The sequence below is a fragment of the Oncorhynchus tshawytscha genome, unplaced genomic scaffold, assembly GCF_018296145.1.
Source record: "Oncorhynchus tshawytscha isolate Ot180627B unplaced genomic scaffold, Otsh_v2.0 Un_contig_5184_pilon_pilon, whole genome shotgun sequence".
NCBI classification, from domain to species: Eukaryota; Metazoa; Chordata; class Actinopteri; order Salmoniformes; family Salmonidae; genus Oncorhynchus; species Oncorhynchus tshawytscha.
Window position 1 is genome coordinate 10,001 of NW_024609191.1, and position 5,000 is coordinate 15,000.

The 5,000-nt window shown below is 47.6% G+C and overlaps 1 protein-coding gene across 1 annotated transcript in view; it reads right to left on the minus strand.

Annotated features, from left to right (window-relative positions):
* Positions 1-5,000, minus strand: part of LOC121844409 (CUB and sushi domain-containing protein 3-like) — a gene marked incomplete at its 5' end in the record, with an annotated part of 112,105 nt that overhangs the window by 2,678 nt on the left and 104,427 nt on the right. The window lies entirely within an intron of this gene.

The window sequence follows — 5,000 nt, forward strand, 5'->3', positions numbered from 1 at the left end:
CAGAGTGGTGAGAGACTATGAGTGGTAACCAGAGTGGTGAGAGACTATGAGTGGTAACCAGAGTGGTGAGAGACTATGAGTGGTAAACAGAGTGGTGAGAGACTATGAGTGGTAAACAGAGTGGTGAGAGACTATGAGTGGTAAACAGAGTGGTGAGAGACTATGAGTGGTACACAGAGTGGCGAGAGACTATGAGTGGTAAACAGAGTGGTGAGAGACTATGAGTGGTAAAACAGAGTGGTGAGAGACTATGGGTGGTAACCAGAGTGGTGAGAGAGTATGAGTGGTAACCAGAGTGGTGAACAGAGTGGTGAGAGACTATGAGTGGTACACAGAGTGGCGAGAGACTATGAGTGGTAAACAGTGGTGAGAGACTATGAGTGGTAACCAGAGTGGTGAGAGACTATGAGTGGTAAAACAGAGTGGTGAGAGACTATGAGTGGTAAACAGAGTGGTGAGAGACTATGAGTGGTAACCAGAGTGGTGAGAGACTATGAGTGGTAAAACAGAGTGGTGAGAGACTATGAGTGGTAAACAGAGTGGTGAGAGACTATGAGTGGTAACCAGAGTGGTGAGAGACTATGAGTGGTGAACAGAGTGGTAAACAGAGTGGTGAGAGACTATGAGTGGTAAAACAGAGTGGTGAACAGAGTGGTGAGAGACTATGAGTTGTAACCAGAGTGGTGAGAGACTATGAGTTGTAACCAGAGTGGTGAGAGACTATGAGTGGTAAACAGAGTGGTGAGAGACTATGAGTGGTAACCAGAGTGGTGAGAGACTATGAGTGGTAACCAGAGTGGTGAGAGACTATGAGTGGTAAACAGAGTGGTGAGAGACTATGAGTGGTAACCAGAGTGGTGAGAACAACCCACTGAGAGACTATGAGTGGTAACCAGAGTGGTGAGAGACTATGAGTGGTAACCAGAGTGGTGAGAGACTATGAGTTGTAACCAGAGTGGTGAGAGACTATGAGTTGTAACCAGAGTGGTGAGAGACTATGAGTTGTAACCAGAGTGGTGAGAGACTATGAGTTGTAACCAGAGTGGTGAGAGACTATGAGTGGTAACCAGAGTGGTGAGAGACTATGAGTGGTAACCAGAGTGGTGAGAGACTATGAGTTGTAACCAGAGTGGTGAGAGACTATGAGTTGTAACCAGAGTGGTGAGAGACTATGAGTGGTAAACAGAGTGGTGAGAGACTATGAGTGGTAACCAGAGTGGTGAGAGACTATGAGTGGTAACAGAGTGGTGAGAGACTATGAGTGGTAAACAGAAATAAACCTAAAGAGTTCAGAAGGTGTTCAGAACACAATGCCATCCATCATCTCAGCAGGCTGTTATATATGGATATTCCTACTCCTGGTAGTCATGGTGTGGAGAGTGTTGGGCATGTGGGGGAGAGTGGTAACATGCTGTTTTAAGTAAGGGGTGAGAGGGTGAAGAGATTGATGTGGGAGAGTGCTGAGGAGACTGATTCGCTGAAGAGATTGATGTGGGAGAGTGCTGAGACTGATTCGCTGAAGAGATTGAGGGAGAGTGCTGAGGAGACTGATTCGCTGAAGAGATTGATTGAGTGCTGAGAGACTGATTGCTGAAGAGATTGACAGGGAGAGTGCTGAGGAGACTGATTCGCTGAAGAGATTGATGTGGGAGAGTGCTGAGGAGACTGATTCGCTGAAGAGATTGATGTGGGAGAGTGCTGAGGAGACTGATTCGCTGAAGAGATTGATGTGGGAGAGTGCTGAGGAGACTGATTCGCTGAAGAGATTGATGTGGGAGAGTGCTGAGGAGACTGATTCGCTGAAGAGATTGATGTGGGAGAGTGCTGAGGAGACTGATTCGCTGAAGAGATTGATGTGGGAGAGTGCTGAGACTGATTCGCTGAAGAGATTGATGTGGGAGAGTGCTGAGGAGACTGATTCGCTGAAGAGATTGATGTGGGAGACTGAGGAGACTGATTCGCTGAAGAGATTGATGTGGAGAGTGCTGAGGAGACTGATTCGCTGAAGAGATTGATGTGGGAGAGTGCTGAGGAGACTGATTCGCTGAAGAGATTGACAGGGAGAGTGCTGAGAGACTGATTCGCTGAAGAGATTGATGTGGGAGAGTGCTGAGAGACTGATTCACTGAAGAGATTGATGTGGGAGAGGGTGAAGAGAGTGATTGGTGAAAGCTTTCAAATATACTGTAAAATGTATATTTACGGTTAAGAAGGCTTAGGGATAGAACAACCCCTGAGAGACAGACAGGGTTAGTGATAGAACAACCCCTGAGAGACAGACAGGGTTAGTGATAGAACAACCCCTGAGAGACAGACAGGGTTAGTGATAGAACAACCCACTGAGAGACAGACAGGGTTAGTGATAGAACAACCCCTGAGAGACAGACAGGGTTAGTGATAGAACAACCCCTGAGAGACAGACAGGGTTAGTGATAGAACAACCCACTGAGAGACAGACAGGGTTAGTGATAGAACAACCCCTGAGAGACAGACAGGGTTAGTGATAGAACAACCCCTGAGAGACAGACAGGGTTAGTGATAGAACAACCCCCTGAGAGACAGACAGGGTTAGTGATAGAACAACCCCTGAGAGACAGACAGGGTTAGTGATAGAACAACCCACTGAGAGACAGACAGGGTTAGTGATAGAACAACCCCTGAGAGACAGACAGGGTTAGTGATAGAACAACCCCTGAGAGACAGACAGGGTTAGTGATAGAACAACCCACTGAGAGACAGACAGGGTTAGTGATAGAACAACCCACTGAGAGACAGACAGGGTTAGTGATAGAACAACCCCTGAGAGACAGACAGGGTTAGTGATAGAACAACCCACTGAGAGACAGACAGGGTTAGTGATAGAACAACCCCTGAGAGACAGACAGGGTTAGTGATAGAACAACCCACTGAGAGACAGACAGGGTTAGTGATAGAACAACCCACTGAGAGACAGACAGGGTTAGTGATAGAACAACCCACTGAGAGACAGACAGGGTTAGTGATAGAACAACCCCCAGACTGAGAGACAGACAGGGTTAGTGATAGAACAACCCCTGAGAGACAGACAGGGTTAGTGATAGAACAACCCCTGAGAGACAGACAGGGTTAGTGATAGAACAACCCCCTGAGAGACAGACAGGGTTAGTGATAGAACAACCCCCTGAGAGACAGACAGGGTTAGTGATAGAACAACCCCCTGAGAGACAGACAGGGTTAGTGATAGAACAACCCCCTGAGAGACAGACAGGGTTAGTGATAGAACAACCCCCTGAGAGACAGACAGGGTTAGTGATAGAACAACCCACTGAGAGACAGACAGGGTTAGTGATAGAACAACCCACTGAGAGACAGACAGGGTTAGTGATAGAACAACCCCCTGAGAGACAGACAGGGTTAGTGATAGAACAACCCCTGAGAGACAGACAGGGTTAGTGATAGAACAACCCACTGAGAGACAGACAGGGTTAGTGATAGAACAACCCCCTGAGAGACAGACAGGGTTAGTGATAGAACAACCCCCTGAGAGACAGACAGGGTTAGTGATAGAACAACCCACTGAGAGACAGACAGGGTTAGTGATAGAACAACCCACTGAGAGACAGACAGGGAGAGACAGACAGGGTTAGTGATAGAACAACCCACTGAGAGACAGACAGGGTTAGTGATAGAACAACCCACTGAGAGACAGACAGGGTTAGTGATAGAACAACCCACTGAGAGACAGACAGGGTTAGTGATAGAACAACCCACTGAGAGACAGACAGGGTTAGTGATAGAACAACCCACTGAGAGACAGACAGGGTTAGTGATAGAACAACCCCTGAGAGACAGACAGGGTTAGTGATAGAACAACCCACTGAGAGACAGACAGGGTTAGTGATAGAACAACCCACTGAGAGACAGACAGGGTTAGTGATAGAACAACCCACTGAGAGACAGACAGGGTTAGTGATAGAACAACCCACTGAGAGACAGACAGGGTTAGTGATAGAACAACCCACTGAGAGACAGACAGGGTTAGTGATAGAACAACAACCCACTGAGAGACAGACAGGGTTAGTGATAGAACAACCCACTGAGAGACAGACAGGGTTAGTGATAGAACAACCCACTGAGAGACAGACAGGGTTAGTGATAGAACAACCCACTGAGAGACAGACAGGGTTAGTGATAGAACAACCCCTGAGAGACAGACAGGGTTAGTGATAGAACAACCCACTGAGAGACAGACAGGGTTAGTGATAGAACAACCCCCTGAGAGACAGACAGGGTTAGTGATAGAAAAACCCCTGAGAGACAGACAGGGTTAGTGATAGAACAACCCCTGAGAGACAGACAGGGTTAGTGATAGAAAAACCCCTGAGAGACAGACAGGGTTAGTGATAGAACAACCCCTGAGAGACAGACAGGGTTAGTGATAGAACAACCCCTGAGAGACAGACAGGGTTAGTGATAGAACAACCCCTGAGAGACAGACAGGGTTAGTGATAGAACAACCCACTGAGAGACAGACAGGGTTAGTGATAGAACAACCCACTGAGAGACAGACAGGGTTAGTGATAGAACAACCCACTGAGAGACAGACAGGGTTAGTGATAGAACAACCCACTGAGAGACAGACAGGGTTAGTGATAGAACAACCCACTGAGAGACAGACAGGGTTAGTGATAGAACAACCCACTGAGAGACAGACAGGGTTAGTGATAGAACAACCCACTGAGAGACAGACAGGGTTAGTGATAGAACAACCCACTGAGAGACAGACAGGACAGAGGCTGAGAGAGCGTGGTTAGTAGACTTGCTGAGAGTGTTGTAATGTATGCTGATCTCTACAGGTGGTAGACTGTGGGAGAGTGGCATACAGGTTTAGAGGTGCTGAGAGACTGAGACGGACCGATTGGGACTGTGGTGAGATGTTGTTGTGGGAGACAGCTGATGACAGGCATCTTGAATATAAAGTATGTTTGTCTCTAAGTTTGGGGGAAGGTGGGACACAGGGT